The 10,303-nt window shown below is 40.0% G+C and overlaps 1 gene segment (V, D, J or C); it reads left to right on the forward strand.

Moving 5' to 3' along the window:
* The first annotated feature begins 5,517 nt into the window (after positions 1–5,517).
* Positions 5,518–9,692, forward strand: LOC311012010 (immunoglobulin lambda constant 6-like). The segment is given in 4 exons: positions 5,518–6,248; positions 7,758–8,069; positions 8,189–8,233; positions 9,195–9,692.
* The last annotated feature ends 611 nt before the right edge of the window (positions 9,693–10,303 follow it).

Genomic DNA, 10,303 nt, shown 5'->3' on the forward strand with positions numbered 1-10,303 from the left:
TCACACCTCACATCCTGATGAACAAATCATTCAACTTCAAAATCTTGACATCTGGTTTCAAAATCAGACAGAAAATCAAAGTAAAAATTGAATTCAAAGTCTGATCCAAGTCGTTAATTTCATCACAGCAGCTCATAATGGGACTCAGTAGTGTGTCTGGCCCCCGTGTGCCTGTATGAACTCCAGACCACATCTGCTCCTGATGAGTCCTGGGGGATCTCTCTCTTCAGAAGGAACACAGATCTTAGAGATATACTAGTCCACAATGCTTTTAACAAGGAAAACAACAGGAATAAGGAATCACTTCCAGTAGTGATGTCCAAATGAAGCTTCATGAAGCATTTTCTTTATTTTCTGAGCCAATAGATGGCGCTCTCTGTGCAATGCTTGTGACAAAGTGAATTGGGGAGTACCACAAAGTGGATCAATGATCATTGGTCTTGGGTGTTCTGGTACCAAGAACACTTCTGAACCACAATATACTCCAACATGCAGTCTAAGAAATGATTCATGGGCTTCATGGATGACACTTACAATAAAGACATTTAACAGCATAAAAAATGTAAGTAAGTTAAGAACTTGTTTTAAGAAGTTGGTCAAACTGAAAAAAAGAACTTGACTTATTAATATCCATTTTGAAGAATTATTTCTTCGTTTCACTCAACAGCGAACACTAAGTCAGTGTAACTTTATTGAGTTTCAACTGTGAATCAAAACCAAGGACACTCCTGAACTTGACTTGTTTTTGCGTGCCAGGTTGGAGCAATCCTCCGACATCCATGTGAGTGACAGGAGCAACGGCAATGTTTGTCCAAAATGTGTATTGGTCCATCTCAGGCAACTGTATGATTTTTTTAGAAGTGAAGTGAAAGATGGATGCATTTTTCTCAGTCCTGTTACCAAAACTCATGTGCCATTTAAAAGGCATTATTAAAAGCATATCAACTAATTCCTTTGCTTTCCCCTCAATTTCCGTTAATTGTTAATTTTGAAGAAATGTTGAAATAATTTATATTTGTGACAAAAAATGACTATATGAAGCTGATGACTGAAGATGAAAAGTTTTGCATTGAAACAGTCGCAGCTCACATTGTGTTGCACAAGCAGCTGATATCCCTGTATGTCAGTTCTCCGGGCTAAAGGGTCACTGATGTATCCTCATATGGATGGAACTGGTGGCACATCTTTGAGCATCTTCATAACTGTTTCCTCGTTGACAAAAACTTGATTGTGTCTGTCTTTTGCAACACAGCAGCTCTGTGGCGTCAGGAATATCTGTCCCTTTGCTGACCAGACCAGCCCTCCTCTTCAGGACCCCTCCCACACCGTCCGGGGGACCCTTCCCGTCGCTCGCCTTGAAGAAGTTCTACGTTCCAGCAGTGAACCCTCGTCAGAACAGCTCAGTACAAAACAGGATAAAAATCCCCTCGCTGTTTATACTGAGAGAAAAGGCCGTCCCTGTAAAAGTGGATTGTGGAGACCTCTGGATATGCACTCTATAAGTAATCAAGCACTGGTGACAAGTGCTGCCAGATTGCTGGTTGACACTGCAGAAGGGCATTGGGCTGGAGGATGTGTGCACATAGAGGACCCCCGTGTGCAGTGTCGCCTGCTGGTGTGATGCTCTGAAGTGAACAGCCTGTATTTCTGTGCTCTACGTGCAGAGGTCATTTTCTGAAAAACCAACATGATTTAAGCATTCATGTGCTTCCTAGCCATGTCTCAGTGCCCTGTAGTGGACAAACTGATGTTTGATGTTTGATGTCTGTCTTTTAAACCCTTTGCAGCAGCAGGTTCAGCTGTTTAATACTGTTCAGTACTGAACAATACTCAGTCCTTTTACTCACATAAGAGTAACAGGACTGAGTTTTTAGCATAGAATTAGGAAACTCACAAAAAATAGCCACAAAGCATCAATACTAAAAACATGTGGACACATGTAAATGTAGTGGTTGACCAAAAAATGCTATTTTTGAAATAAACAAATAATATCTAAAAAATAATTTAGGTAGCACGAATGTACACCATTAATGACACCCTCAGTCAACACTAAAATGTCATTAAATATACAGAAAAGTAACTGTGAGAACTTGCTTTTGGTCTTCCCATGGCCTTCAGAAGATTCAAATGAACCAACTTCCTGTTGAACACTTGGGGAGTTATTTTCCAGAAGGGATTATGTGTCAGGGTAACAGGACTGTGTGAAAACCTGGGGACACGAATAAAATGTATATTTTAATGTAATTATTATGGACTATTTGGGAATTAAATGCATGCAAATCAGAGATGGGGTATGGAGTCACCCAACAATGCAAGCTAATTAAGATTTCTGAAGGATTTTAATGATTGTATTGCATGGAACAGTGTAGAGTCAGAGGCTGGGGAAGTCCTAAAATGCTATTTTTCAGTGTTCTAGGTAATTTATTTTAATGTTTGAAATGATACTTCTTAAATTTGCAATTGGACCGATATGCAGGACACTTTGCTTAATAATTAAATGTATTTTACAGTTAATTGTCATGAATATTTATACATGTAATGTTCTGTGGACGGAAATGGCACCCATTCAATAGAATCCTTCATCTAACAGTAACTTTAAAGACGTCGTTTTCACCGAGCACTTTACTTCAGGGGGAAATCAAGCTAATGTGGCCGGAAGATGTAGTGGCCCGCCATGCCTCTGTACGGCACTGCGCCGGGGTCTCACTGTGCTGTTCGCTGGGCGGCACCATGCGCACCTATATAGGCAGGTGCCCGACCACACCTCTTCCTCTCTGTTGGATGATTCCTATGGTGGTGGCTACAGCCTGGCGTGGCGGAGCAGTCCACGTGGCGTGATAGCGTGGCCGCCAACGCGCTTCACGGTTGTCTAGAGGTAATGCACTTTGCCAGTATACTCTCTCCATTCCGGTGCGCAATTGGCGCCGTGTGCGCACTGGTGACACCGGCGTTTGTGTGTGTGCAGTTGGCTGTTGGTGCGGAGGGACAGATCGCCCCGCTTGGAGCCCGGGGTGGTTGGCGTCCGGTCCTCTTTGCGAATCGGCGTTGTCTGCCCGGCTGCAACAGCTGGCACCCGACTGTCGGCTGACTGATGGCTTAATACCCTTTTCATCTTCCTCCTCCTCGTCTGCGAGACTGTACCGTTGCCCGCCAATAGGTGAAGGTCGCTGCTGCTGGTTGACGCGGCTGGTCGCTGCAGTTTGATGTGGCCGCGCTGCTGATGACCGCCGCCCTGGTCCCTTCCTCGTTTTGATGTGTTTTGTTTGGTTTCCCATTTTTTACTCCTTAGTTATTTAGTTAGGTTATTTGTTGCTTTACGTTGTCTTAAGAATTTGAATCTGTTTTGTATTGTATTTTGTTAATATTATTTGGTTGGTTGGATTTCGTTATTGTCTTTGTGGTCCTTGTACTGTGTCTTTTTCTTTCAGATTGTGTTAATTTCTTTTGTTTATTTGACAGGTGCTGTGGCCCCAGGCAGCAGTTCACTCCCTTGGTGGTGGGTTTCTTTATATTTCTGATTGGTTTGCTGTGTCACGGGTGATTTTGTTTGGTGGTGGACCCCCGTCCCTCGTTTTGATTCCTGCTGCCGTGGTAAGCCCAGTCCTGGTTTTAACCTTGTTTAGTTTTCCTTTATTGTGTTATTGTTTTTGGGTTAATTTTGTTTGGTTATTTAATAAATCTTTGTTTGCATTGAAAACGTTCTCTGCCCCCGTGAAATCTTTTATTGAACCTGTGTCCTGCGTGCTAATATCAAGTGAAAGACCATATAGTAAAATAGTAACATCTTATTTTAATAATTTCCTGGGGGTGAAATTCCCCTGGGTGGCGTTGTTATGGCAATTTATTGAACCACTCTGCTACACTAATTTAGCAACGGTACTAGCTAGCTAATAGTGACTTCAACACAGTTTCACTTTGGTAGCTGAATTAATTTACGTTCATTTACATCAGACATGTGAAGTGTTGACACTGTAAAGGTAAAAGGTTAAGTGTCTCCTTTTGTTCTAACTTAAGTTGGTGTCATTGAGGTCTGGTCAGCAACAGTTGCATTGCTGGTCTGTTCTGAAAGTGAACCTGGGACAAATGTATTTTACTTGGTGTTTTTCAGTTTCATGTGTGTCGTTTTGCTGTTGAAGCCTTAAAGGTATTTTTGTTTGAGGCAGGCGTCTCTGAGAAAAGGATGAGGATCTCTTCAAAGAACACTTGGTAGGTAAATCAGATGCTTAGTTCTGACACACTGGACTTTGTGTTACACTCAAATACAATACCATGTTTTCAAATGGGATGACTTAAAACACTGAAATGTTTATTCTGATCTACTTCCAACAGGATGGAGAAGTGCAGGTTACAGATGAAGGACCATGATGAGGGGCCATAATGTTGATCCAGCCAGTGCACACTTGTTGGCACTAAGTTGCTCGTCTACTTGGTCCACGAAGCTAAAAGTAATGCACGTTTAGAGAGGTGTTGATTACACTTTATGACCCTCCAATGCCAAAAGACTCATTCATGCTTTCATTCTTCAGACTGGATTACTGCAACTCACTCCTCCATGGCATCAGCTCCAGCTCCATCAACTGACTCCAACTGGTCCAGAACGCTGCCGCAGGACTCATCACCCGCACCAAAACCTGGGACCACATCACCCCAGTCCTAAAGAACCTCCATTGGCTTCCCCTCTCCCACTGCATCACCTACGAAATCCTTGTCCTCACTTTCAAAGCACCCCACCATCTGCCCCCCCTTATCTCAGGGGGGGCCAGATGGTGAAGACTGAGCCTTCTCCAGAGCAGCTCCCAGACTCTTTGGCTCTTTTGGCTTTGTCTTATTTATTTATTTATTTAATTATTTATTTATTTGGTTTGTTTGTTTGTTTGTTTTCTGTAAAGCGTCTTTGTGTGTGGAAAAGCTCTCTACAAATTAAATGTATTATTATTAGCATTATTATTTTGCAGAATGTTCTGATGTTGAACTGGTATTAAGTTCTCTGAGGTGTTGGACACAACATCAGAAGCACCTCAGTATAATGCAGTACAACTTTAGAACAAGCACAAACCACATTTGAACAAAGCGAGGTTTTGACCGATGGTGAGGTAAATTTCATCAAAACAAACCTCTGAAGGCGCGTCTGTTCTCCACACTATGTGAGGAGATGGAGCTGAACATTCAGCTGTGGTGTTTCACAGCGAGGCTAGGTGGCTCTCAAGAGGGAAAGTGTTGTCCCGAGTCTTTGAGCTCACAGAGGAAGTTTGTGTGTTTTTGGAGGAGGAGCAGATTCATGACGTTGCAAGCAAGTTTAGTGATGAACAATTTCTGATGAAACTGGCCTATCTCAGCGATATATTTAGAAAACTCAATGAATTAAATCTTCAGCTTCAAGGCAGAGACAAGCGCCTTCCTCACCTGGCAGACAATATTAGCACATTCACAGGAAAGCTTGAGATGTGGGGCAGACCACTTTCTCAAGGAAATACTGGTTCCTTTGAGAATCTGAGGGGTTTTGCTGAAACCAGTGATTCTGGAGCCACCACAGTGATTCCCATCTCTTCCCTTACCTGTATGACTGAGTGAGGGATCCATTCAATGCAGCAGCACTCACTGATTTCACCTCTGATGAAGAGGACCAGTTCATTGAGATGACATCTGCCTCCACCCTGAGGCTGAGGTTTACAGGCCAGACATGAGTGAGTTCTGGCTTGGTGTGGAGGGGAGCATTCACTCTGCTTCCCTTCACCACATCCTCTCTCTGTGAGATGGGCTTTTCTGCTGTCGCCTCACTGAAAACACAGATCTAAGACATGACTTGAGAGTGTCAGTATCAACCTGCAACCTCGCCTTGAAAAGATCCATCCATCCATCCATCCATCCATCCATCCATCCATCCATCCATCCATCGTCTACCGCTTATCCTGTATTCAGGGTCACGGCTTTGTTATCATTCTAGCAAAGTGAAATTTATTCCATTTTTCTGTTTTGGAAAAAGCTCACAGACTGATGGAGCAATGACCAACATTACAAACAGTTTAAATGGAAGTTGCTTTTTCATTTGTACAACATTGACAAATATCTGCATTTTTTTTCTTTTGTACGTTATTTCAATTAAGTTAAACTTTGTTTTGTTGGGGGGGGGGCATGACTGGAGACGTTTGAGAACCACTGGATTAGAGAAACATCGTGGAGATGGTTTTTGTATCACTCTGTTTCACTGTGGAGGATCTTTCTCTCTGGAAGTAAACTGTACATAACAGGTAAGGAGAATATTTCATGTCCCTTCAGTTGTTTTATAGAACAAGTTGAAAATGTGTTTTAATGAGTTTCTGCTGCTTCAGGCTTCTCATGTTAGTTTTTCCATCATTAGTAGAGAATTCTTGTGGCCGTGAAGCTGTTGTTCTATTAAAAGGTTCATAATTCCTGAAACAACGACTCAAGTTATTCTTTAATTCTGCAGGAGATCAAACAGATTTTTATATATAAAGTAAGTATGAAGTAAAAAGTATAAAGTATTTGATCCCCTCAATAATTCAGCAGAAAATAATATTAGAAATGAATTAAATTACGTTGTAGAGGATCAAAATTCATTGATTTTTAATAGTAAAATTGACCTCATGACATTCATGTTATGTGATGGTACGGTATGTTTGTGGGAGACATATTTATACATAACAGCAAACAGATACTGCAGGTGATTGTACAATAAATCTAATTCATGCATATTAATTTATGTTTTTTAATATATGATTCAGAAAAATAAATGACACACATGTATCTCGAGGCACTATTAATATGAATAGTATATGATACTCAACTTGATTTAAAATATAATATTGTAAACATAATTTTGAAAGTATATTATATTATATTATACTATATTATATTATATTGAATTTGCCCAAGTTATAGATAAAGTTACGAAAAAAATGCATTGCGTATGCATATTTTCTTTTGTGTGTGTGCAGTTTGAGTATTTTTGTAAATATATATTATTTGTAATATATATTGAAATAATTTTAATTACTTAGAGATGAAGGTAAATATGTCAAATATTATTATATCTATATTAACACTACTGAATCAACAAAATGTGATAACTCTATGAAGGTATATAAATGTATCTTCAATATTATATTATATTGTACCATATGATATATCAAAATTGTTATGAAAGAAGTAAATACATTATTATTTTGTATCATTTTCTTAATCAAGATTAAAATAAATGGTGGGAAACATAATATTATCATATTAGCAACTATATTTTATGTGAAGGTGAATATGGAACTTGTAGTAATATCTATATAAGCCCTAATATAGGAAATACAATTCAACTATATTAAGATACTTTTCATAGTTGCTGTATAAAGATATACAAATGTATCTTCATAATTATATTATATCATATTTAATGATATTATATGTAAATCCCCCCTCATATGTTGCTAACATCTAAACATTTGTATGTAATAATATACAGCAGTCATTATTCATATTTGACATTTCATTCATTAGAAAATAATTCTGACAAACGTCTAAGTATATGATGATAATTAAATAATATGTTATACATGTTGAAATCATCACAATTACTTTGATACGAAGGTGAATATTGTTATAATATGTACATTAGTCCCTTCTGAATACACAAAGTGGTATAACTGTATAAAGGTATCTTCATAATGATATGATAGTATATGATAGTATGTTATTGTTGACTGTGTGAATGTGTGTCTGTGCTGCTTGTTGCTGCTGTCAAACTTCAGATGAGCAGGTAATGAAGCCCGTGGTGAGCGTGTACCCAGCAGCATCCAGAGCCCACCTGGAGGGGAAGAGCTCTCTGCTGTGTCTGGCCTCAGACATGTTTCCTCCTCTAGTCCGGTTCTCCTGGAAAAGACGAAAGGAGAATGGTTCTCTGGAGGAGGAGGTGCTCCCTGCTGTGGGAGAGCAGCTGGAGATCAGAGAGTCGGGACACGCCGCCGCCATCTTGCTGCTCCATCAACAAGAGATCAGCACATATAAATACCGCTGCTCCGTCCAGCACGAGGGGGGCACAGTGGAGGCCCAAGCAGAACAAGGTACTGAAGGCTTGGTGACTGTTCAGCAGTGATTCAGCTTCATGTGGATGCACTGCTGTCCAAGATATCAGAGGAGCAGACGACTGATGTCGCTCACTGTCACTCCTTTTCCCTTCCAGAGGTTCCAGCTCCAGCAGACCTGCCAGCTCTGCAGCAAGCTGACTGTAAGATCAACTGCTGCCCCCTTTAATATAATATATATGATATGTTAGAATAATAAAAAGCTGCTTGGGGTCGCTGCAGTGAGGACTTAGCCTCGATACATGGGGTGCCAACTCTACCGACTGAGCTATGCGGCGCCCCGTTATGCTGATGCATTTAAATCATTGTCCTGGCTCCATCCCTACAACGCTTGGTGGGCCCTTATTGGCTGTTTTTAAGGAGGGCCTTTGAACTTTCATTCAAATTGTAGCCGACCTCTGACTTCATGCAAAGCTGGTTTTAAATAAAAGTTACTCTGATGAGAGAAGAGATGGGCATGAGGACTTAGGACACCAGTTCCAAATATCAAGCAACCACATTTATTGTTTAGCTTTTTTACTCTTTGTTACTGTCTTAGTCGTCAGACCAAATGTTCTTCAAAAGAGGATAAACCCGATCGGCCTGACATTTCCTCCTCACATGTTTCTATCTAACAAAACATTCTGCTTCAATCCATATTTGTTGGTATTTAACCTTTCAAACACTACATTTTCACTGTTGTGAGAAAGACAAAGGGAGGCAGCACCTGTATTAACGGGGAAGTCTAGCAGCCATCAAACAGCACCAGAAATTACATTTATAGAACCGAAAAATCATAATTCACCCACTTGTTTAGGACAATGACATCATCATATTAACAATAGACATTCAAAGCTTCAATCTACAACCTTAATAGAAGTAAAATATAAATGTAAAAATGTCTTATGAGGGCTGATCTGGGACAAGCTGTTACTACAGACTTGTGGACAGCTCTTACCACAGAGTCATATGTAACCATCACCTGTCATTTCATTCAGAACGGGGAGTTGAATACTCTATAATCATTAAATAAGAGTACTGGAATATGGAAGTTACTTACGTGTGTGTGTGTGTGTGTGTGTGTGTGTGTGTGTGTGTGTGTGTGTGTGTGTGTGTGTGTAACAGTGTCCTTCCAGTCTCAGTGCAGGGTGAAGCTGCTCTGCCTGCTGTACACAGTGCTGATAGTGAAGAGTCTTGTGTACTGCTGTGGACTCAGTCTGCTGATGATCTCCAGAAAGAAGGGACGCTCCACCAACTGCTCACATGCTGACTGATCACCATCACATCTCATCAATTCATCTCATTCATCACTTTAATTATATTCACAAATATACATGATGACTTGATGAGGTTGGTTGTATGGTGTGTCTTTTTATACAGGATAGATACAGTCATCCTAAAAATATAAATACATATTTAGACATTATATTTACAGTAATTAAGTGTAAACTCTTTGTAGTGTTACTTTGAGAGTTAAGATGAATAGTTAGCTGACTGGTTGATGTTTTATTCTTTACAGTATTTTTCTGTGCTTGTGTTTGTTTTTAATACATGATTCAGAGTGTGGCAGATTTGTCAAATTATTTCACTGTAAGATTCTTAATAAACTGAAAATTCACAGTGTTTTATGGACATCCTTGTTCTTATGGATTTGAGTTTGGTTTCATAGCAAATAATCAGGAACAGAACCAAGTTTGTTGAGTTTGTTGGCACCAGTAATGTGACTGTGGATGTAAGTCACTGTGAATATACTTTCATACAGCACCAAGAACAAATGTACAGGAAAATATGCATATAAGCACACAGCTAAACAAGGACAACAGAGCTAAACAAAGAGAAGCAAACATATACACACGGCTATTATATACAGCTATTATAGTCAATAGGTGTGGCAGTCCCACCAGGTTCAGTGCTGACCCCCTTTTATATTGGTGTCAGTGTGGATGTTAAACTCTATGCTGACGACACTGTCCTTTAAACACAAACAAACAGCAGTTTTAGCTTTGAAGCATTTGATTGAAGCATGTATTTTTTGACACTGAACTATTACAGCTTCATCAGGATGACATGGATCGGCAGAGCTACTGATTATAACTAAACTAACATTCATATTCATGTACATTTCAAGACAGAATCACAGAAGTGAGTTGAGGATTTGAGCTGCTTCTCTCACAGATTCCACACACAGATCAAAGCAGTGAGTACTGAGCGCTGAGCTGAAGTTCCCAGAATGA

This window comes from Eutrigla gurnardus (assembly GCF_963514095.1).
Source record: "Eutrigla gurnardus genome assembly, chromosome: 4".
NCBI lineage: Eukaryota > Metazoa > Chordata > Actinopteri > Perciformes > Triglidae > Eutrigla > Eutrigla gurnardus.